At 41.6% G+C, this 25688-nt stretch overlaps 1 protein-coding gene across 4 annotated transcripts in view; it reads right to left on the minus strand.

The window, feature by feature from the left end:
* The window catches only part of RSPO2 (R-spondin 2), a 176751-nt gene that overhangs the window by 1885 nt on the left and 149178 nt on the right, over positions 1-25688 (minus strand). The window lies entirely within an intron of this gene.

The raw sequence follows: 25688 nt of genomic DNA on the forward strand, positions 1-25688 counted from the left end.
AGAGAGAGTGAGTATTCTTTAGCAGTAGAGAAGTTTGTCAGTATGATCTTGTCTTGATTTCATATGGTTTGTAAAATGAAGGCAGACACAATGAGAAGGTATGAAACATTTTCTCCATTTGATTATAAGAGTTTAGATAAAGGATATGGTTCAAAAGGAAAGCATTTAGAGTTATATATCTAATGTACATATGATTTTAAGACTATATCTATTCTTGAGCATTATACCATTCAGTGTAATCATCATTAGGAGTTGATGGGGAGAAGAATATTTATTTTTATTTTTTAAAATATAACAGGGCATTAAGATAATGAGAGCACAACTGTGGTCCCACATTAAAATAATCAGAGTCCTAGGAGTTTACTTCTGCTTCCCATTAAAGTCTGGCATTAATGCTACAATGGCATTTTGCCATCCTTAAGCCTAGTTAATCTTACACAGTAAAACCTTAGTCTAACTAATCATTAACCGGAGCAGCTTTCAAGTTAAAACAAATTAGTAACACTGTATCTAATGCCCAGGCACATCTAATGAGGTCAGAAGGATAAAAAGTTGACACTAAATTGCATTAAAACAAAGATGGTTTTAGTTATAAAAATGTCTATATCATACCAAAATTTTCTCATGCAATTATATTGGTATGATCCAGGGATCAAAACAGTGATGTTTAAACAGTTGTGTATTGTATTTTTTCCTCATACTTTACATGTTCAAAATAGTTTTTGACTCTTGGAGCAGTTCATTTATTAACTGGTAAATGGAGAGAAGCAATTTTGAAAAGGGTGATAAAACTGCTAGTCAGAAGAGTAGGGTGTGCATTCATGGAATTTTTCCACTGAAGCTGATCAGTACCTGACTATTTTATCACTTTACTGGGACGAGTGCATACACCACTCAGTATAATATGTGCTCACCATCACATCTTGTTTTCTTTATCTTCCCCTCCAAAGAAGTAAACGGAATGCTGCATGGAGTGTTAATTCAGTAAAAGATGTAAACTTTTTCACTGTAAACTCTGAAACTCACTGCTAAAATGACAGAGGAAAGACTACTCTGTATCCACTTGTTTCGGCATTCTACCACAGTTTCCCCTTACAAATCACATTGCTAGCGTGCTCTGTGAATATGATACCCCATGGTGAAGAAGCAATGAAATATAACAGATTTCCGTGAGTCTATATCATTGTACAGAGCAGCGACAAAGACCATTTCAAGTCTTTTGATGGGATTCAGCTAGTCTATTAAAAATACAGTGATCTTGACAAAAAGTTTTACTGTTTTCCTTTTGGAAACAGCCCTAGAGCAGAAGTAACTCCTGCAGGTTGGAAAGGAGGGGGTTGAGTCAAGGAAAGAGAGTTAACAGCTCTGGAATGCCCCCCATGTAATGCTATGCTGGCCCTCCACAAATCACACATTACCTTTTTGACCTAGTGCAATGGACAGACATTCTCTTGGGAAAACATCAGTTCTGTGTGCTGTCTGCACACGCATAGCCCCAAAGTCCATTTACAATTTCAGATGAAGAGCACTTGGTTATTAAAAGACATTCTTTTGGCTAGCTCGTTTTGTCCCCAGAATGTAACTCTTAAAGACTAGTGAAAAAAGTACTGAATGTGAAGGCTACAGAGTTCAAAGAAAGTGTGGTGCCAATGCCTCCGTGCACGCAAAATTTAATTAAATTCAGACTTATCTTAGGGTGTTTACTTTGTCAGCAAATGTATGCTAAGAAGAAGAGAAGGAACTACCTTACATTTTCCTACAGACTGTTCCATTGCAGGGTGTTATGGTTTTGTATGTATAGTAGAGGAAGTAGATCTGCACACAAGCACAAAATGTCAAATCTCAGCCAACCAATTAGCTTGCGGGCACCAGAGAGACATGTAGGGGGAAGGAAGAAAAGGCATTTTCCCCAGCATAGCCGGGGAGAGGCCCGGCCACTGCACTGGAGCGATTCCTTCAGCTGTGTGGGTGAGGTAACCCTGGTGCAGAGGGAGGATGTGAAACAGCAGTGAATATACTCTGGCAACAACTCTCACACAGCCCCACCCATGTCCTGCTCTTGTCTATTGTGTGCTTCTGAGCAAGGACCTGGGCTGCTAGAGCCCCCTTCAATCCAAGCCCCTTCCATCAGAGTGGAATAAAACTGGCTCCAGGGGCTGGGGTTCCTGGGGCCTGCTGAAGTGAGTGTTAGATTTTACCAGGATCCATTACATACAGATTGCCCAGCACACTAAACAGAGAGAAATGGCTAAAGGCTGGATTGTGGCAGGCCCTCATGAGGCTACATAGGAGAGAGGGCAAGAGGAGTCTCTGAACTCAGGAAACGACATGGACCTTTAGTATCCCCCAATACACACACCCAAATGGGGTGAGGAAGAGGAGGAGCGTTGTTGTCCCAACCCCTACTCAGCACCAAACTTCAGAGTGGCAGGAACGAGCTGCACCTGTCTAGAGAATGGTTCAGCTTCCCTAAAGGGTGCTATAGCCTGCATCCTTCTCAAGATGGGGAGCCTGGTACAATCCCCCTCAACATTCCCTATGTGGGAGCGTGGCCCCACACCACTCTCCAATCCAGCTAGTGTGTAAACACTACAATGTTCTCCCAACTTGGCTCCAAGGCACCGCTATCCATCTTAGTTTATGGTGTCACTGCATGAGACTGAAAGTGACAATAGCTCAGATACTAAATCTGATCCACACTGTTTATAAACCATCTTTCTCAGAGAGAATTCAAGCACGCAAGTCGTTTGGCACAGCAGCCTGGGATCTATGGCCGGCTCTGCTCTTTAAGAGGCAATTCACTATTTCTAGTAATAACAACTGTGCCTGTCATTTGGCATATAGCCATAGCCATTGCTTCAACTTTCCAAGATAGCTGCCTCCTTATCAAGACTAATCTTCAGTAATTATTTTATTACTATGGTCAAATTCTCCTTGAAAGTTTGTGATGCATTACACCACTGGGATTAGAGTGAACAACAAATTAAACTGCATAAAGCAAAGACAGGATCACCTAGACTGTGTGTGTGTGTGTACATTTATTTAAACACTTTTCAAAAATGGATTGGTACTGTAAGACTGCAATTGGTATTGTAACATTGTAACATTTTCTCCGGAGCCACTTAATCCTGATTTATCCTCACTGATGAAGCATTGAGTTTTCAAGTTTTGTTACAGGGACTTTCCAACAAAGCTTTGAACAGAACTTTTAGAAATTCTTTTGATGATTTATAGAGGCTGGTGCACAGAGCCTAGGAAACTTTGAAACTGAGCTAGATTCTCTGTATTGTTATTCACTATGAGAAGCATGTTTTACAAAGCATACCTATTTGAAAAATATTGTTCTGTATAGTTTGCATCACTCTACATTACCATTTTTTGCAGAAGTAATTTTGAAAAAGTATTACCTGAGAAGCCAGCCAGTGGCCTTTTGTACAGCTGGTCAAACTTGTTATGATTAAGTATTAGTTATAAATTAATAGGGCTGTTGATTAATCACAGTTACTCATGCGATAATTTTTAAAAATTAACTGTGATTAAAAAATTAATTGTGATTAATCAACACTGTTAAACAATGGAATACCAATTGAAATGTATTATATATTTTTGTATGTTTTTCTACATTTTCAAATATATTGATTTCTATTACAATACAGAATACAAAGTGTACAGTGCTCATTTTATATTATTTTTTATTACAAATATTTGCATTGTAAAAATTATAAACAAAACAAGTAGTATTTTTCAATTCACTTCATACAAGTACTGTAGTGCAATCTCTTTATAGTGAAAGTGTAACTTACAAATGTAAATTTTTTTGTTTGTTACATAACTGCACTCAAAAAAACTCCAATGTAAAACTTTAGAACCTACAAGTCCACTCAGTCCTACTTCTTATTCAGCCAATTGCTAAGACAAACAAGTGTGTTTACATTTACGGGAGATACTGCTGACTGCTTCTAAATTACAATGTCACCTGAAAGTGAGAACAGGCGTTCACATGGCACTTTTGTAGCTGGCATTGCAAGGTATTTACGTGCTAAACATTCATATGCCTCTTCATTCCTCTTCATGCTTCAGCTACCATCCCAGAGGATATGCTTCCATGCTGTTAATGCTCGTTAAATATTTTAATTAAATTTGTGACTGAACTACTTGGGGGAGAATTGTTTGTCTCCTGTTATGTTTTACCCGCATTCTGCCATAAATTTCATGTTATAGCATTCTCGGGTGATGACCCAGCACATGTTCATTTTAAGAACACTTTCACTGCAGATTTGACAAATGCAAAGAAGGTACCAATGTGAGATTTCTATAGATAGATACAGCACTCAACTCAAGATTTGAGAATCTGAAGTGACTTCCAAAATCTGAGAGGGACAAGGTTTGAAGAATGCTTTCAGATGTCTTAAATGAGCAACACTCCAATGCGGAAACTACAGAACCCGAACCACCAAAAAAGAAAATCAACCTTCTGTTGATGGCATCTGACTCAGATGATGAAAATGAACATGCATCAGTACGCTCTGCTTTGGATCGTTATTTATTAGAACCCATCATCAGCATGGAAACATATATTCTGAAATGGTAGTTGAAGCATGAAGGGACGTATGAATCTTTAGCTACTCTGGCACGTAAATATTTTGCGATGCCGGCTACAACTGCTATGAGAACGCCTGATGTGGGCAGCATTATCTCCTGCAAATTGTAACCAAACTTGTTTGTCTGGGTGATTGGCTGAAGTAGGATAGAGTGGACTTGTAGGTCAAAAGTTTACATTGTTTTATTTTTTAATGCAGTTATTTTGTACTAATTTACATCTGTAGTTCAACTTTCATTATAAAGAGATTGCACTACGTACTTGTATGAGGTGAATTGAAAAATACTTTTTACTTTTGTTTTTTTTACAGTGCAAATATTTGTAATAAAAATAAATATAAAGTGAGCACTGTACATTTGTATTCTGTGTTGTAATTGAAATCAATATATTTGAAAATTTAGAAAACATGCAAAAATATTTAAATAAATGGTATTTTATTATTAACAGTGCGATAATCGCCACGATTAATCATGATTCATTTTTTTTAATCGTGATTAATTTTTTTTCATCGCTTGACAGCCCTAAAATTTGCTTTTTGTTTAGTGCCAAATTATACATGAATCAATCCTTCTTTTCTACTAATGTATTTGTATTAGAAATTACTAGCCAAGGCTGTCTGAGCTAGTAATTTTTAGTGTTCTTTACGAACTGTTCACTAATTATACAGTATGAGTTATTCATAGTGTGTGGCTGGTCACTCAGTTTGCAGTGTACTGCTTCTGCCCCCTGCTTGGATGACAAACCAATCGGCAGGTCAGTAGCAAACAGTAAATAATGCACTTTCAGCATGTATTTCTGGACAAATCATTCTTGGAACTAATATTCACAAACCTGTTCATGAATATGCAGCTGCTGACCCTATACTGGGGAATAATGGCCCCACAAAGCATCAGACCTAATCTAGCTCTTTCATTTATGAATCAGGATTTTATTGTTGACCATCTGACCATCTGTAGTCCTGTAGTTACTGCTGCACACTCCCATGCAAGACATATTGCGCTCAGCACCCTGCTCGAGGGTTTCACCACCTGCCATGTCCTCAGAGCCTGAGATAAGCATATTTTATACATTAACAATGTTATCAAGAAACTACTCTCATAGAGCTATTATAATCTGGTTAATTCCACGGCTGTTACGACACGTAGTATCAGTTTAGTATCTGATCCATGCTCTATCTAGGGAATAACTGTATATTCTGCCTAAACAGAAAGATGGATGCGATGTGATAGGATTTCTCCATTTCTGGCTTATCTAGATTGATAAAATACAGCTCTTCTCCACAAGAGGGCAGTAAATATTTACAATACTAAAGCATAATGCCAACGACTGTGACTACAATTTAATTTCTAGTATGCATGATTTGGTTCTCAGATTATTATTATGTTGGCGGTGCCAAAATCTGCCAACTGTTTTTTGTTGTTGTTGTTTTTTCTTTTATATAATATATATGGAAAATATTTAAATTGCCCTTGCTGTTTCTTTAATATTTAGAATTTAAAATTCTATTTCAATATATTGCTGTATCAACAGGGCATGAAGGTGCATCCCTATTCTTCCCACTCCCATCTACATATTTACATATTCAGAGGTTTCACATATCAGCAGCTATGAGTATTAAGTTAAAACAATAGTGGCTGGGGCATGAGGCAGAACTTTCTAAATATATTCCTCCTGATCTTTCCCTCGGTCTCAATTCTGCTTTTGGGGGTTCAGTGCTTTTACATTTGTAAATCACTCCTGTCATTCTCCCACTTGGGGCAGTATGTCCTTTGTATGATGAGCAGGAAGTGGTTATTCCATTCAAATAATGTTGTTTGAGTGCAGTATCAACTACAATCAGCTATCAACAACAATGGAAAAGCAATAGGAAAAGCAGAGAAGTTGGAGATCCACAGATTCCACAGCCAGAAGGGACCACTGTGATCATCTAGTCAGATTTCCTGTCTATCACAGGCCATAGAACTTCCACAAAATAATTCTAGCAGATCTTTTAGAAAATCATGCAATCTTGATTTCAAAATTTCCAGTAATAGATAATCCACCATTACTCTTGGTAGGTTGTTCCAATGGTTAAATACTCTCACTGTTAACAATTTACACCTTATTTCAGTCTGAATTTGTCTAGCTTCAATTTGCAGCCATTGGACCGTGTTATACCTTTCTCTGCTACATTGAAGAGCCCATTGTTGAATATTTATTCCCCATGTAGGTACTTATAAACTGTAATCAAGTCACCCCCTAGTCCTCTCTTTGTTAATCTAAATGGAGTCTCTCATTATAAGGCATGTTTCCTAATCCTTCAATCATTCTCATGGCTCTTTTGAACCCTCTCCAATTTATCAACCTTCTTTAATTGTGGATACCAGAACTGGACACAATATTCCAGCAGTGGTTGCACCAGTACCAAATACAGAGATAAAATAGCCTCAGTATTTCTAACACAAGATTTATGCTGTTTATCCATCTAAAAATCGCATTAGCCCTTTTGGCCACAGAATAACTAGCGAGAACAAAAATTTAAAGAAACGTGCCAAGAGAACATTTTTGAAGAGGCAGGATTGGCATGGTAGTGCCTAAAACTTGGCACTATCATGTCTAAAAGCTTGGATGCTTAGATATCTACATTTGATTTACAGTTTGCATCCTCTAGACATTATAAACATTCACTTAAAAAAAGGCCAGAGATAATGGAGAACAGTCAAGCAAGCCAAACAGTCAAATTGACCACAGATAGTTATTTATATATATATATATATAAACTATTACACATACATATAAAAAGGGAAACTGATGTGTAAATCTTATTGCTCTCCAAAGGCAATTCATTTCCTAGTACTCTCAGCAGGGTTAAGAAGTTGCAGGAATTAGTAGCAACTTTCCATGTTCTGGTGTAGATTTAGGGATATAGCTAGGTGTCAGGAGCCAGTAATTCCACAGTGAGTCATTTGAGCGCTGGCCAGCACTCACAATGCTCGGCTGTGTTATGAAATGTACAGTAGTGCCCTAGTCTAGGTGCTATCACCACCAGAGTGCACAATACACAAAACCAGGCTTGTAGAGAGAATGCAAGATGGCTACCAAGAAGAGGCACAGGAAAGGAACTAGGCAAACTTTATAATTATTTCATATTCCGATTGCATCGTGACTGAAGGACCCATCAGTATAAGAGGTCTGCTGTACTGGGTGCTGTACACAGGGCCGGCTCCAGGTTTTCTGCCGCCCCAAGCGGTGAAAAAAACAAACAAACAAAAAAAGCCAATCAGAGGTACTACAGTGGCAGCTCAATAGTGCCTCTCCATTTTTCAGTGGTGGGTCTTTCACTCTCTCTCTTCCTCTTCAGCAGCACTTCAGCAGCAACTCAAAGAGGAAGAGAGGGATCTGTCGCCGAATTCCTGCTGAAGACTCAGACGGCCGCCCCGGTACTGGACGAGTGCTGCCTCTTTGTATTGGCCACCCCAAGCACCTGCTTCCTTAGCTAGTGACTGGAGCCGGCCCTAGCTGTACAAACACATACAAAGATAAATCCTGGGTGCTAAATTGGATTAACACACTGCCAGTGCAATGCAGTGGAGGCAAGTTCCACCGAAAGGAGTATCACAAACACATGAAGATTGAAAGATAAGAATTCCCACTGCCTTCAGAGCCTGGAATGGATCCCAAGATTTCTGAGTTTCACCATTGTGATGCTGACACAAAATATCCGTAACCCCCCCTGGCAAAGTATGTGTTTGATCCCCCTCCAGTGATGGTTCACACGATGATGACAACCTACTACTGCTATCAGGTACTCCATTAGCTGAAGTGGCTGAGATCTGTGTGGTGGATCTAAAAGTTCCAACCCTGCTGATAATCCGAGTATCAATATGAAACTGCATAAATGGATTTTGGGGTTTTTTTTTGCTGTTTTAAATAACTGAAAAATTACACCAAGACCTCTCTCCCCAGCCCCCACCAGCCACAAAGAATGGTGGAAGTCTACACAGCAGTGAAACAGCCCCACAGTTTGGGCCTCAAAAGCCCTAGTCAGCTGGCATGGGCCAGCTGTGGGTTTTTCTTTGCTGTGTTGATATACCCTTAGTGACTCATTGCATGACTTGGACAAATGACTACATTTTACATATGAAAAGTATAATATGTATACGGGTATAATAAAGGTATAGTGAACAGGAACACTGACAGACAATCATATATCTGTTAATACTTTGAGCTACCATCTCTCATTCTAACTAAGGTGTTTTATACAGCACAGTTCACCAGCTACTCTGGTTAAGGTGATATAGAAGAACAAAGAATTATCAGGAGAAACAAATATTCCAGCTGTTCCAAATTTCTGCATACCAGCCCTACAGACTGGGTAAGGGATTCTTTTTACTTTGAGCCACATCCAGTAAAAAATAAAATACTGATTTTTTTTTTATCTAAGGGGAAAAGGGAAGAAGTAAATTGAAGACAGACTTTTGCCATTTCCTGCTCCTCTCAAAGTAGGCATCCACTTTCCTTTTGGCCCATGAAAACCTATCTAGAAAGAACCATCTACATGAAACTGGAAGCAAGACCTATAAAAATCTATCAATGAAACTTCCCTTCTGGCTAACTCTGAAAAATCTTCAGAAGATGTCTGTTTAGAGAGTACTGAGTCCTACAGAAATAATATAGTTTACAAGTAGCAAAAACAAAAAAAATCAAACAAAAGATATCTCAGCGGATCTTCCCTGGTTGAGCTTACAGCAAGATAAGGAAACCAAAGCTGTACAAAGTTCACTGACAATAAGAGTCTTGGTAGGGAGAGCTTAAGGGAAACTTTATACACAATGTGTTTTGCACCATGCACAGTAGAGGGCAGTGGCGATACTAATTGTAGACTTGTCTCCCCTGCCAGTTATTAATTTACTTTCATCCTTCCAAACAAGAATATTAATTTTCTTTGCAGAAGCAGCCACTTACTCTGCCTTGAATAGAAGCCAACTGACTCATTTTACAAAATAAGATTAAAAATAAGGACCTCACACAAAGAGGATCATGGAAGAAGCAGAAAGAAGGGGGAGAGAGTCTGTCAGCTGTAAAGTGCTACAAAACTTCTCAGAAAAATCACAGTCAAAGTAGGTGTTTAACTGAGAAGCAAGATAATCTAAGAAATGTTGAGCCTGATTCTCCTTTTCCTTGTGGTGGTGTAAAATCATGAGTAACTCCACTGCAGTCAATACAGACGTCCGTTGCAGGTTCAATCAGAATTAAACATCCTGTATTATGGATATCATCATGCATGAGGTGCTGAGGGCTCAACCTGATCCTGCAAGATGCTGATCACACTCAGCTCACTCATTGAGGGCACTCAGCACCATGTAAGTTCAGGCCCTCCATAAGCAGAGCCAGGCAAAACATTTGTACTGCAAAGTTTTTTTTCCTTTTTCAATTTGTCTGTTTTTGAGTTTGAGGTGATCTTATAACACTTCTTAGTGCTAATTTTTGTAACTTATTTGTCACTCTCTGAGTGGGTTATTTTTTAAATTAAAAAAATCCACTTTTGCTTAGAAAAATTCCACACTTGTGAATGCTTAAAAGCTGGAGGAGGAAACGATGCTGTCCCCAAAGCTATATGGTCTAGAGGATTAAGCATTAAGAATCAGGATGTCCGGAATTCTATCCCTGATTGCTACTAACAAGCCTTAATACTGCCACTTCATACAGCACTTTACAACACTTGTCAAATCAGTATCCCCAATTCACAAGTGTTTAAATGAATTCAGACTTCAAGTAACATGCCTGATGATACACAGCAAGTCAGAACCAGGTCTGGAATACAAGTCTCCAGTGACCAGTTCTAGGTCTAATCCACTAAAATACAATGCCTCCCAAGGCAAGTCATATAGGCCTCTGCAAACATTCATTCACATAAGAAATCCCACTTAATTCAATCAGGAATACTCTTAAAGTAAATCATTTGCAGGACTGGGGCCCTAGACAAAATTCTCTAGTTCGGATGCATAAAGTTAGGTACCTAACAAAATGGCCTGATTTTGAAAAGAACTGTAGGCTCTACCGATCTGAAAATCAGGCCACTTTTCCTTAGGTGTTCACAGGTGGATTTATGTTCCCAACTTAGGTAACTCTGATGCAAAATTTTGGCCTTAGCTCCTGCATCTGTTTCCCCCAAACCAATGATCAAAATGACACCTAAGAAATGACATTTGAATGTTATATAACAAAATAGTTCAGTGTTAAACTGAAAGTTTTATAGGATGTGAGACAGAGGTGGAAGAGCTGTTGAACCAGGAGGGGTCTGCTGTTGCATCTACCATTATGTATCTATTAAGATACCTACAAGCATCTAAATGAGAGGGCTGATCACAAGAGTTCCCCTAACACAAAAAGAATAATCACTTTAACAACAATTTGTGTTGACCATCCAGATTCAGAGGGGAGATCATGGAAACCAAGACAACGATTTACAACAGTCAAAAGTCAATTTCCTATCACTAAGTCTATAAATAATAGAAGTATAAAAACAAATTTGAAAGTAATTAACAATATGTTCATACACAGATTATAACTATGTGTATATACATATTACCTGTGCTCAGATATGGCTTTATTTGATAATGTTCTGAAGTTTGGTTGTGAACTTCCCCAAAACTGGAGTGGACTCACATCTGGTGTTCTGGCTTAGAATCTGCTTAAATATTTCAAAACAGGCTCTCCACTTCTCTTCCATCTTCCCTTCTCCTTACCTATTTTACTGACTTTACTTTTCATTTCTTTATACATTGCAAAGAAAAAACATTTTCTATTACGATACGAATGATTTGTGGCGCCTGCAAGATTTAATTCTGGCACTAGAAATTGAATTATGTTCCATTAAGGGCCTCTCACATACTCGTATTATGTTGGGAAGGTACCATTTTGCAGCCAATTTTTATTTTCCAAAGTGCTATTTAGCTGCAAATTTTTAAAATTCCTTTTAAGAGCCTTGATAAAGAACACAATAAACACACCTACTTTATTCCCACAACTTTATTAGTGAAGCAGCAGAAATGTTCAGGGATCAATTCTGCCACTCTTACAGTGAACAGCACCTTGATATACAAGTAATCCTATTAAAATTCAGTGTGAGTAAGGGTGGCAGAATCAAGTCCTTGGAAACTAAAACAAAGTATTATCCATCAGGAATGCTGCTGTTGTAACAATGGAACACTTAATATTTACCAATTATCTAATGTTGAAGACCACTTCTTTAGCTCAGCTAGGAGTTAAATTATTAACTTCATCAAGACTATTGGTGCACAGCATTACCTAGTCTTTTTTAAATTGTTCATATAAGTGACATGGATTATATCTGAGAGGATGCACAAATTTATATTTCAATATGGTCAGATGAAACACATTAAAGATTTTTTCCAGGTTAAAATGTCACTGATGGATATAATGGACTTCCAGTGAGAACATTAGTCGATCCTTGCTAAATTTTTATATCAGCACTATGTTTAAGTTTGAACTCATATATCCGTACAGGTTCTCTCCCCTCAAATTTTCCCTGTGCCTAATAAAATTTAAAGCACAGCTCTTTATACCATCTTTTATCCATTTATTGAGACCCAAGTTCCTCCCATCTAGCTGACCCTGCACATGAAACTAGAGAAAGCTAGTATAGGAGTTCCAGGGCAAAACTTTTTATCCTAATAATTTAAATTTAGTTTCCAGGATCCCTCTCCTACCCATCTCTAGGTCATTGGTATCCATATGTGCTACAGCCACCAGCTCATCCCCAGAACTTATCAGAAGTTTGTACAGATATAGCGTGAGATTTGCCACTGAAGGGTTGTCAAGGTCATCAGATACCCATCTATTAATCAAATCCTCTAAGAAATAGAGATGATGATAGGTAGTCTGGGACCCCCAGGACAGAGAGAACCATGAGGAATTCTACACAGCCAGAGGTAACAAATCTGCTACTCAGCATGGCAGCCACAGATTATGTCTGTTAGGCCTCAGCTGAAGGAAAACAACAGAGAACTTCAGGGTCCATACCTAAACATAGCTGCTCAGCTCATTCCACAAGGACCTCAAGTGTTCTCAAGAGACAGACCGTAATAAAGAAAACACAATCATCAGCAAGGCCTGTGTATTAAGGAGAGTGGATAAAACACTCTACAATGGCCGAAAAGGCAGCAGGGTGGCATGCTTTCCTCCTGGAGCACCAACAAGGGGCTTGACTACAACGTTGGTGGGATTCTAAAGGCAAAACAAGCAAGATACCATGGATGATACTAATGCCACAGCTTCAAGTGACACTTCACAGATTATTGAAGACTTCCGGGATGCCAGAAGTGAAATGCAGGGGAGGAATGTTTGGGACTTCAATTTGCAGCTACTTTTTGGTCCATGAGCAAGGGAAGAGAGCTGGCAGAAAGTAGTGGAGGAGAATGGTTGGCTAGATTGATGTAAAACGGAGAGGTTTGGTTCTGTGTAACATTGGATCACCTTGGAGATGGGGCTGCATAGTTTACATGGCATCTAGGTCAGTAGCAAGAGATCTTCTGGATGACCGACTAGTTAAACTAGTCAGAAAGACATTAAACAAGGGGTTGGCAACCTCTGGCATGCGGCTCGCCAGGGTAAGCATTGTGGAGGGCTGGGCCAGTTTGTTTACCTGCCACATCAGCAGATTCGGCCAACCGCGGCTCCCACTGGCCGCAGTTCACCATCCCAAACCAATGGGGGCGGCGGGAAGTGAAGCGGGCGAGGGATGTGCTGGCCATGGCTTCCTGCCACCCCCATTGGCTTGGGATGGCGAACCGTGGCCAGTGGGAGCTGCAGTCGGCCGAACCTACTGACACGACAGATAAACAAACTGGCCCATCCCGCCAGGGTGCTTACTCTGGCAAGCCGTGTGCCAGAGGTTGCCGACCCCTGAATTAAACTAACAACAGAGAAGGGAGATGTTAAGGGGGCAAACACAGAAATATAACTCACACTCAAGGTGTTATGAACATAATGAATCAAAGAATCACAAAACATGAACAGAAAAGTTAATTGCCTATTTACCAGTGCTTGGAGCTTGGGTAATAATCAGAAGAGCTTATGTATGAGAAAAAATGGCATAGCTGGTATTACAGAGATCTGGTGAGTGGATTCATACAACTGGAATGTTAAATCACTGGTTACAAAATATGTCTGAAGAATAGAGTTGGCAAATTTGACTGGCTGGCACACTAAATCAAAGATATCATTATCTGTTTTAGTCTCATGGGCAATTCAGAAGCACAAGACCTGAAATATTTAAAGACCAAACTTCTAAATGATCAAGCACATGACAGGGTATTGGTCCAGGATACTAAGGATGTTACTGACTATGACATCAGATTAGAAAACAGGATGAGCTGCTCCTTAAGCATCTGTCTATAATGTATAAAACAAACAAAAAAAACACAACAACCTGTCCATGAGTTTTCCAGCCTGGGGGACATATGCTGGGGGTCTCATGCTGCCAGTAGTAAAATGGCTTTGGAGTTTTTACAAAACTAGGAAGTCTTCTAACACCAAAATATTGCACACAATACAGAGCAATTGAGTATTTGCCCTTATTCTGACAATAATGATTAGTGAATACTCAGGTGATAAATCATCTGGGGCCGCTGCCAGCTTGGATTTAAAGGATAAGCTGATAACTCAAAAAGTAGATGCTATATGGCTTTGTTGTCCAGTGTATTAGCAGAGCTTTCTCTCTGACTTATAAGAGAGGTACTTCACCTAGACAAACTTCTTTGGGGGAGCTATGAGCTACTAAATGGCTAGCCATATTGGTACTCATGGCATTCCACATTCTGACCAGTGCTGTTATACTTGCTTCTAATCACATCACTAAAATAATAGAAATGTATACACGCTCTCTCTCTCTCAGAAGCTGGAAAATGACATTTCTGTCCCTACAGCTTTCTCTGGGTACGTCTACACTACGGGATTATTCCGATTTTACATAAACCAGTTTTGTATAAAGTCGAGCGCACGCGGCCACACTAAGCATATTAATTCGGTGGTGTGCGTCCATGGTCCGAGGCTAGTGTCGATTTCTGGAGCGTTGCACTGTGGATAGGTTCTGGGTAAATGTCGTCACTCGTTCCCTCCTCCGGGAAAGCAACGGCAGACAATCATTTTGCACCCTTTTTCCCTGGATTGCCCTGGCAGACACCATAGCACGGCAACCATGGAGCCCGTGCAGCTTTTTTTTTTACTGTCACCGTATGTGTACTGGATGCCGCTGACAGAGGCGATACTGCAGCGCTACACAGCAGCATTCATTTGCTTTTGCATGATAGCAGAGACGGTTATCAGTCATTCTGTACCATCTGCTGCCATTGTAAATTGGCAATGAGATGATGGCTATCTGTCGTTCTGTACCGTCCGCTGCTATCATGAGTGCCCCTGGCTGAGGTCGGCAGGGGGCGCAAGGCAAAAATGGGAATGACTCCCCAAGTCAATCCCTCCTTTATGGTATCTAAAAATAGAGTCAGTCCTGCCTAGAATACGGGGCAAGTGTACTAGAGAACAAGTGTATCAGAGAACCAGAGAGCACAGCTGCTCCGTGTCAGATCCTGGAGAAATGATGAGCTGCATGCCATTCACGGGGGTTGCCCCGGCAACTACCCCACCCGTTGCTTCCCTCCTCCCCAACCTTCCTGGGCTACCGTGGCAGTGTCCTTCCCATTTGTGTCATGAAGTTATAAAGAATGCAGGAATAAGAAACACTGACTTGTTAGTGAGATAAAATGAGGGGGAGGCAGCCTCCAGCTGTTGTGATAGTCCAGGCAGCACAGGAGAGGGGAGGGGAGCCCAGCATCCCGCTACTATGACAGTCCAGGCAGGACATTAAGCCGTGTGGGGGAGAGAAGCCCAGCATCCCACTGCTATGATAGTCCAGGCAATACAGAATCTTTTCTTTACACATGAAAGGGAGGGGGCTGATTGAAGCTCAGCCACCAGTTGCTATGATGAAGACGGTTACCAGCCGTTCTGTACCATCTACTGGGAATGACCAGGAATCATTCCTATTTTTACCCAGGCGCCCCCCCCTCAGTCGGCCTCACCTGAGGCCAGCCAGGGGTATTCAGCAGCTATCAAGCATATTGTACCGTCTGCCACTGGGGAAGGAAGAGGAGCGGATACTGCTCTTTACTGCCGCAGCATCGCGTCTACCAGGAGCATTCAGTACACATAGGGTGACATTAAAAAGAGTCAAGAAATGATTTTTTTTCCTTTTCTTTCACGTGGGAGGGAGGGGGTACATTGACGAGCTATACCCTGAACCACGCCGGACAATGTGTTTGAACCTGCAGGCATTGGGAGCTCAGCCAAGAATGCAAATACTTTTCGGAGACTGCTGTGGACTGTGGGATAGCTGGAGGCCTCAGTCCCCCCCTCCCTCCCTCCATGACCGTCCATTTGATTCTTTGGCTTTCCGTTACGCTTGTCACGCAACACTGTGTAGCCTGGAGATTTTTTTCAAACGCTTTGGCATTTCATCTTCTGTAACGGAGCTCTGATAGAACAGATTAGTCTCCCCATACAGCGATCAGATCCAATATCTCATGTACGGTCCATGCTGGAGCTCTTTTTGGATTTGGGACTGCATCGCCACCTGTGCTGATCAGAGCTCCACGCTGGGCAAATAGGAAATGAAATTCAAAAGTTCGCGGGGCTTTTTCTGTTTACCTGGCCACTGCATCCAAGTTCAGATTACTGTCCAGAGCGGTCACAGTGGTGCACTGTGGGATACCGCCCAGAGGCCAATACCGTCGACTTGCGGCCACACTAACCCTAATCCGTTATGGTAATACCGATTTTAGTACTACTCCTCTCGTTGGGGAGGAGTACAGAAACTGATTTAAAGAGCCCTTTATAGCGATATAAAGGCCTCGTAGTCTGGACGGGTACAGCGTTAAATCGGTTTAACACTGCTAAAATCGGTTTAAATGCGTAGTGTAGACCAGGCCTCTCTTTCTCTCCAGTGGCAAGTGTTGATTTTTCACTGTTTCAAATTAAGCTGAAGATCACATGGACAGTTTAACAAAACAAAACAATAAAAAAACCCTACTGAAATGTATGCAGCATTTTATCTTGCCAAAACATTTGTTTGTGCACTCGTATCATCAATAATACTAGCACAGCTTTGGGAATAGCTTTGTTGTCTGCTCCAGTACAGCCAGCAAAGAGATCCCAAAGAAATAATAATAATAATAAACTATGGATACTGAGCGCTTTTCAAAACTCTCCACAACGGGATGTGGATTATTTAAACAGTCTGACTGTAAGACATACTATATCCGAGTAGAACTACTTTAAATTCAGTTAAGTTAGGAGCACACACTACTTGACTGTGTCCCATTAACTCTGTCTGGGCCAGCTTTACAGGCTTTGTTTTTTTGCCATGAAAAACAAGTAAACACAAACCACATGAGGGGGCATAATGAGAGGAAGTGGGGGAGGGAGGAACTGTGGGGGACAGGCGCTATACTTGGCACCTTCTCATGACACAATGCTGACAGTACTAACTCTACTTTGCACCCTGGGGGAGCATAGTGTGTGAAGTGAGCTAGTGCCAGCACTGTTGTCCCATGACCCTGCTGACATATGTCCTGATCCAGCAAAGTGCTTAAGCATGTAAGAACATAAGAACAGCTATACTGGCTCAGATCAAAGGTCCATCTAACACCAATATCCTGTCTTTGACAGTGGCCAATACCAGATGCCCCAGAGGGAATGAACAGAACAGGTAATCATCAAGTGTTCCATCCCTTGTCGCTCATTGCCAGCTTCTGGCAAACACAGGCTAGGGACACCATCCCTGCCTATCCTGGCTAATAGCCATTGATGGACCTATCCTCCATGAATTTATCTAGTTCTTTTTTGAATCCTGTTAGTGTCTTTGAAGTGTGAGTGTGGTCGCAGCGCCAGCGCTGGGAGAGAGGTCTCCCAGCGCTGCAGGTACTCCACCTCCCTGTGGGGATTAGCTTACAGCGCTGGGAGCTGTGCTCCCAGCACTGGGGCACTGTTTACACTGGCGCTTTGCAGCGCTGTAACTTGCTGCGCTCAGGGGGGTGTTTTTTCATACCCCTGAGCAACAAAGTTGCAGCGCTGTAAACGCCAGTTTAGCCAAGCCTTAGTCATCTCTTTTCCAAGCTCAGTGGTCACTCACATGCTTAAAACAATGCAAATGCTTACATGCTTTACTGGATCGTGAAAGCCCCATCATTGCCGCAGATCTCTATGTAGAGGGGGTGCGGAAGAGGGGCTGTTAGTTGCCTCGGTGATGCCATCTCTCCACTCTACACACATACAGTGTGGAGAGAGACAGGGGAAGCAGTGACTGGGCTTGGAGGGGGGGTGAGTTACAGTACCACAGGGAACTGTTTAAAAATCTAATTTTCCTTACCCAAAACACATTGCTTCACTAAAATCTGAATATTAGAGAGAGAAGGTGGGTGAGGAAATATCTTTTATTGGATCAACTTCTGTTGGTGAGAGAGAGAAGCTTTTGAGCTACGCAGAGCTCTTCAGGACCTGAAAAGCTTCTCGCTCTCACCAACAGAAGTTGGTCCAATAAAAGATATTACTTCTCCCATCTTTTCTCTCTGATATTCTGGGACCAAACACAGCTACAACAATACTGCATAAAAGCTGAATCAATACATGACTCCATTTCAGTGTGTATTAAAACACCACATAACTTCTGTTTTAAACAACGCAGAGGTACATTTTGAGGTTAACATACTGGACAGTGACTGATGTTGCACTACAGATTAAGCTAGAACAGGAAAAGGAAAAGAGTTTGTATAGCCAGCAGCTATTTTGTTTTACTTTAAAAAGAAGTAGCATTAAGCCTATTTGTATTTTCATATGCCCTGAGCCTAGAGCTTTGCTGTACTTCTGGCCCTCAGTCCATGAGTGCATCTGGCACTGAGACAATGTCTGTGGAGGCCACCTCAACGTCTGGCCCATTCAACTTTAAAAACATTCATCATCACTTTAAAACATCTGTCATAACTCAAACTACTAAACCAATTTTCTTCAGACTTGCTTATGGATTTTTCTATTTAATATTTGAACAATATTTGGTTGAACAGTTTGCATGGAAAAAAACACTCTACAACCTGTTTCTTGTATGGTCAAATCTCAATGATGAAAATAAGTATTGTTAGCTAATGTTGAATCCACCACTTGGCACCTAGGATTTGATTCTGTGTCTACTGAAGTCAATGGTAAAGCTCTTGTTGACTTCAGTGGGACTGGATCAGGGACTTGCTATAGATAGGATTTAACTACCTCTGAAAATGCATCCATTGGTCATAGTCAACATCAAGGCCTGTAACAGGGCCAGAAGTACAGTGGGCAGAGCTGGGTGTGGAATCAGGATCACAGTCAGAGGTCATGCCATGAGTCAAGCCAGAGTCAGAAATGAAATCAATGGACAAGAGTCAGAGTCAGACTCAGTGGGGTCAGAGTCAGAAGTCACACTATTAAGGCAAACAGAGTCAGAAATCACTCCCAAGTATCAAGCCAAAGTCAGCAACTTGGTTCAGGGTGAGGAAGCTAAAACAGGAACAAGGCATGGTACTGTGCGTGGGACAGTATGTAGTATTGGGAAAAGGGAGCAAGGTGAAGCAGCAGGAATCAGGCAAGGAGGAAGAGACTTGGACTCCATGGTCTAGGCAGCAACAGGCCTATCAACTAGTTGCTCAGACAAGGGGTAGGTCAGGAACAGGAATTTTTATACCTGGTGATGTCCAGTCACAGTCTGCTACTAGTCATCTGACCCCACTGAATCTGCTGGTGTAACCTCCAGTGGTGGGGTATTAGCTGCAGTTCCCTCTTCTGCACTTGCAGCACTGACAGTAGGGCTCTTACTTAGCAACCCCATAGGCCTAGGTTTGAGGCCCACAGTAACTGACTGTCAAGTATGGCAGACTGTAAAACCAGCTTTTTTTTTTTTTTTTGAAAGGCCTGTGAGTGACAAAGCCCCATGACCAGGTAGGGGTATGAAGTAGCCCAGGGAAACCAGACATTACTCCAGTTGTGTTTGCTGAAGCCACCGTCAGTGTGTTTTGGCAGGATCCCCACTGACCCAGTGGTGGGATTCCCCAATACTGTTAGGACCCTGGGCTGGGACCCAGTGGAATAGGTTGGGCTTGGGTCCCCCTACCTCCCGCTGTCAACCCCACCACTGGAGTGACAGCCTACCCACCTTAGGCTGGACAGCCTGCATTCGTTTGCTGTCTCCCCCAAGGAGCTGGGTCACAGACTGTCTCTGCTCTGCCCCATCCAGAGGACTTGAGCCTGACTGCTTAGTATTACTTGGCCCCGCCCAGAGGGCTAAGACTGGTTGTGTTTTTTGCTTACCCCAGCTAGAGGGTTGGCTATAGACTCCTTACTGATTTACAGTACTAATCCCCTGTTGACCCACCCTCAACAGTTAGGTGGCATAGCAAGGCGGAGTGGCCTCCCTCTGACGCCAACAGGGAGGAACCACTCTAAGCCACTGCGATCCTCAAGAATGAAAGTTTTTGTGGGTTTTGTGGTACATAATCTCAGATATAATTTTCAGCTGAGGTTTGTCTGCTGACGTCAAGCACTGTTTTCACTCTTGTGTTCACCTCCTTCCACTGCTGCCTGCCTGTGGGACATTCCCAAAGCTGATGCATCAGGGTTCTTTTTTCTTTATTACAGCACAAACAAATATAAGAGGAAAAGATCCAATTTTGAAAAGACTCTATGGTGTTCAATACCCTCTGAATAGAATCTTTTGCTGCATTAGAAGCATTTTAATTTTCCATAACATGCTCTACCACTGGGGCTCTTTTAACAGCTATGGTAATTCTCTTTCCCATGCTTTCACAAGGAACTCCAAACCAATGGAGCTCCTTTTCATTAATAACTCATACATAGTGGACATGGGCCTGGGGAGTTTATGAAGCATTTCCAATGTTCCCAGTAGCTCTGGGATCTCTGACAGTCCTACAGTATCTGGACCAAACTAATCCATTAGCAAATGTTTTAATTGTAAGCATTGCCACTCACTGAGGATGGCAGGCCAGACTGCTGCTTTTGTGTTAAGGGATCATATTTTAAGGCATGAGCACGTTGCACAGAGTTATGTCTAAGCTTTCCAACCTTAACTCTATAATGAATGCTTGATTTTCCAAACTTTATATTTGCATTAATACCTTTGAGTTCCTTGATCTGGCACTATTTGCCTTGAAATCAGTTGAAACCAGATTGTTTTTATCTGAGGCTCATTGTATCCATATTATCTAAAATCATTGGGTGTTTTCCAAGTTTGTTGATTAAACAACAAACAGTACATTGAAAACCAAATAATTTATATGTAATTTACTGATATCGTACAGTGGTAAATACAAAAAATAATCTATAAAAAAGGCAGATTTGAACTTTCTAATTTCAGAAATTTTAGTTGTTTGCGCACAGAATTGCTAGAAGAAACCATTTTTCATATATATATAGGTGTACCAGGGTGTATAGACCCTGCACTGGTGAGGCAAGGGGTAAGGAGCTGCTCTGGACACAGGAAGCCATGCCCTCTCACTTCTGTTGGGCATGCTTCCACTGGAGGGAGCATTCAAAAGGGAGCAGCTCAGCTCAGTGTGGGCTGACTGGGGAAGAGAGCAATTGGATGCAGCAGACTCCTGCTGAGAAGCTGCTGGGACTCCAACCCACCGGGACTGAGCCTCATGCCAAGCCACTGGAAGCCCTTTGATTGTGGGAACTAAGGGTGATGGCGGTCCCACAGGGGGTCTGGAGACAACCTTGGGAGGAAGCCAGAAGGGATGACAAGACAGAGCTGTGAAGCCGACAGAGGTACAGAAACAAGGTAGGAAGATAACCTGGGAACACGAGTAAGGGTAATAGACCGTAGACCACGTATATAGACCACTGTTTTGAAGGGTCCTGGGTTGGAGCCCAGTGGAGTAGGGTGACTCCAAGTTTCCCTACCCACCTTGCACTATAGCCAATAAGCAGAGCGGCCATTGACTTGTCATTGGGTGACACTATTGTGGACTGAAACCACTAGGTAAAGTTGCCTTAGACTCTTGTCCCTGGGTAACGCTATTGTAGACTGAAGTCAGTAGGCAGAAAGCAGCCCTTGGACTCTCACCCATGGGTGACACTATTGTGTACCATAGCTGCTAGGCAAAGTGGCCCTGGACTCTTGCCATTAGACGATACAGTCTGGAGTATCACCACTAAGTGGTACTGCCGGCCTGGGGCACACAGCCACCCCACCCCCAATAATAGGTCATTATTAATCCAGAAGTAACTCAGATGATTTTGCCTATGCTTTTGCATGAAATAAATGTATCTGTGTGTTGAAACCAAGCGTGGACAATTTAGCCCGAAAGAAAATTTGTTTGGGTAAACTGGGGACCACTGACAAAAAAAAGGTGGTAGAACAGAGTGAAACTCCAGTTTATCTACAACATGCACTAACTACATATTGCTCTAATGTGCTACCTGTATATGCTGTAACAAATTGTACACTCAAAATGTTATGCAAACAAAAATAAACAAAAACTTGTCTGCAATTTGAGCTTACAGAACAAAAATACAGAAACGAGACTTATTATTCCCTTTATCCACAAAAGCCAAGATCTAGAAAGTGAAGTGTGAAAGGAGAAAAGTTTGTATTTCCAGAGAGGAGCTTCTACATTACAATGAACTAAGGCCTCGCCTACACAGAAACTTTCACTGGTTTTACTAAAGGTATTATTTTAAATGGATACAATTAAATTGGTGCAAACCTCAGTGGAGAAAATTACCAACATGAAGTAAAATAATATAAACCATTTGGAAACTGATTTTAGATGGAGTCTGCACCTCAGTTTTTAAACCAATTTTAGTTAAGTCTGTACCACTTGTATGTTTAGATCAGTCCTTAGAAGCAAGAATGACGTGTTATATATGTGACAAGAGACATAGTAAACGTGCTTTTGATAGGGTTAGCATGACTGCATGAGGTATATAAACCAAAACATGGTATCTAATAATAATTCTGTGGTGGACAAGTTTATTTTATTGTTTTCTAATTCCCCAATATAAATTGGTAAGAAATGTGGTACCTTCACCTCTAGCCCTGAACCAAACATTCAGTCTAAATTAAACAATTGAAATGTTAAGACTTTTTCTGTATAAACATTTAAAAATATTTCTGAACTTATAACACTGAAAAAATTTCATGGAGCTTTAAAAGACCAAGACAAAAAAATGAAATAAACAGAACACGCAGCTAAAAAGGCCACTTGCCATAAAAGGATCTTCCCCACTGGAAGTTACAGATGTACTTAAAAACCAGATGCAGATATAAAATTCATAATTAGAAACACAGAAGAGGATAATTATCAGTTTGTTATATCATTCATTCAAAAACCTAGTAATATCTTTATTCTTATAACAGTAAAATCTTAGGTTTTATATACTGATTCAGCATTTGCTATGCTTTCCTAGGCCTTAGGAGCCCAGATTAAAAAATTCCATGGGGAACCTTCTTTAAACAATACACACCTTTCCCTTCTCCTCCCCCGGATACAGTCACATTCTAATGGAGACAGCAGCCCCTGACTTTGAGAGAGTTCTGGTGGACTTCTGTATTTCAAGGTGACATCAGCATAAAAATGAAGAACAGTTAGCGCCTACAGCATCTATTACCAAACCAAGCCTACAGCACTGATACCAAACCAGTTTGCATCCCATAGTCCTGAAACCAACAGTTAACATGACACCATTCTGTGGGCCAGAGGCATTCTACAAGTAGACTTGAAGGCTCTGCAGTGATGGAAAGCCTGCCCAGAATGGGAGTGCAGCGACACAAGTCATACACAGTCCTCATTACACTGGAGACTGAGGACCTGGCCACAGAGTGGGCAGGGCCAGCCAGAGAGAGAGAGAGAGGTATCCTGGCATCTGTAGAGCTGTGCTGGTGGTACACCAGGGCTCCAGAGGTTTATATCAGGTCCTCAACTAGTGTAAATTGGTGTAACTCCACTGACTTCAGTGGAGCAATGCCAGTTTACACCAGCAGAAAATCTAGCTCTGACACTGCTCTCCCCAGTGGAATATCTGAAGGTGGGCAGTACCACTGCTGCTGCCTGATCTCCCTCTGTGGCAAATGGTTCCAGTAATGCAGCTGCCTGATAGGTGCTGGGACTAAGGCAAAGCAAGCCCTACATGTTTATTTTACCATGAACACAGAAAGAAAATTAATGTAGGAAAACGAGACGATCCTTCACAATGAAAACAAGCAGAGGTTGAATCAAAGAGGCCCAGGCATGTAGGGAAAATCATGTTGGTTTTCTATATACACATATTAAAAAAATCCCATAGTTCTGGTGGCCAGCCAGAACACTGAATTGCCATATTTGGAGAGATGAAGGGAAGCTGCCAGTTGCACTTGCTTAAAAGTTCTACAGAAAAAAAATGTACTATATAATGTTTGAGGCGATGTCACACAGGGATAAGAAGAATAGATTTATAAGAGTAAGGCAGTGGCACTGACATTTCATGAATTAACACGGTGTCCACAGAGAGAACACTTTACTAATTACATCATCAAAAGTTATTGCTTGCTTGCCTAATTGGGTCTCATGGTTCTAGGCAGGAGCGGCACCAGGGTTTTTGGCACCCTAGGCGGGGATCCTTCCGTGCTCCCGGTCAGCGGCAATTCAGCGGCAGGGGGTCCTTCCGCACTCCAGGTCTTCAGTGGCAATTCTGCGGCGGGTCCTTCACTCGCTCCGGGACCTGCCGCTGGAGTGTCCCGAAGACCGGGAGCACGGAAAGACCCCCCGCTGCCGAATTGCCACCGAAGACCCGGACCGCAGGACCCCCTACCGCCGAATTGCCGTCAAGGGCAGCAAAATGCCACCCCCTCAAATCCTGATGCCCTAGGCGACCGCCTAGGTCATCTAAATGGAAGCGCCAGCCCTGGTTCTAGGCACAATTCCTCCTGTCCTGTATGTGGTTTTTTCACTATGGAATTTATCCATTCTGTAGGATCATCTACAGAGACAACTACACCTGCATTTTCCAATCTCAAAATCTCTTGTGTCAACTGCTACTGAAATTTCTCATGGAGAATGTGCTAATGGGACCTATAGTGGCTGCCACATTAGTCTTTTGTTCGATAGGAACAAAATGTATTAGATACGTCTTTGTATTGTTTCACTAGGTCTTAGCAGGTGCTATTTTGATACTGGTAATGTCAGTGGGGAACATGCCAGCTCTAATTTGATCAGTTAAAGATCTGAAAACAGGTGCCTGTATGTCTAAAAATGTTACTCTATATTTTATATTCTTGTTGCCTTTACATATTGGAGTGCATGTACTTTACACATACAGTAGGTCATATCCATAAGCATAGAACTGCTGCATACTGGAGTGAGGAGGTTAGGGCTTTAACTTTTGTGGAGATTACATTCTCTTATGCACCATTATCCATTTAATCTTAACCTGGAGAGATTTCTTCCCAATCTCTTTGAACACTTGGTCAGAGACAACCGGAACTGTTGCTACTCTTGTCCTTGCATGGATGACTGCTTCTGCCAAAACCTCCTCTGTCCTACAGCATAGCCTCTCACTCATGCGGTACACTTTGGGATGCACATCATTTACATAAGGATTTCTCTTTCTTTTACTTTTGAAACATATCTACTCTTCAGCTGAAAAGTCATCTGACTTGTGTATTATTCTCATGTTCTTCCTTTGGTTACAGGTTTATAGTCTTCTTCGTGCATCAAATATTTTCAGTTTTGTGGGTGGCTGACAGGTTGGTGAGGTTTTGCAACTCCATATACTGCTTCCTTCTAGACATTGGTCAAAATGTTCAAACTACAGTTAGGCCCCTGAATTTATATTTAGGTCTCAGTTTCAAAGGTGTCACAGTTCCTACTGACCACACATTGTTCCAATCAGAAATGGTGCCCTTGCATAAGCTCAAAAGCTGACTTAGAAACATTAAACATAGCTTGCTCTGTAAATTTAATTGAATTCTAAGGGATGAGGCAGGTTTGAAAAAAATCAGTTGTGTAGG

The sequence above is a fragment of the Gopherus evgoodei genome, chromosome 2 (assembly GCF_007399415.2).
Source record: "Gopherus evgoodei ecotype Sinaloan lineage chromosome 2, rGopEvg1_v1.p, whole genome shotgun sequence".
Classification (NCBI taxonomy): domain Eukaryota; kingdom Metazoa; phylum Chordata; order Testudines; family Testudinidae; genus Gopherus; species Gopherus evgoodei.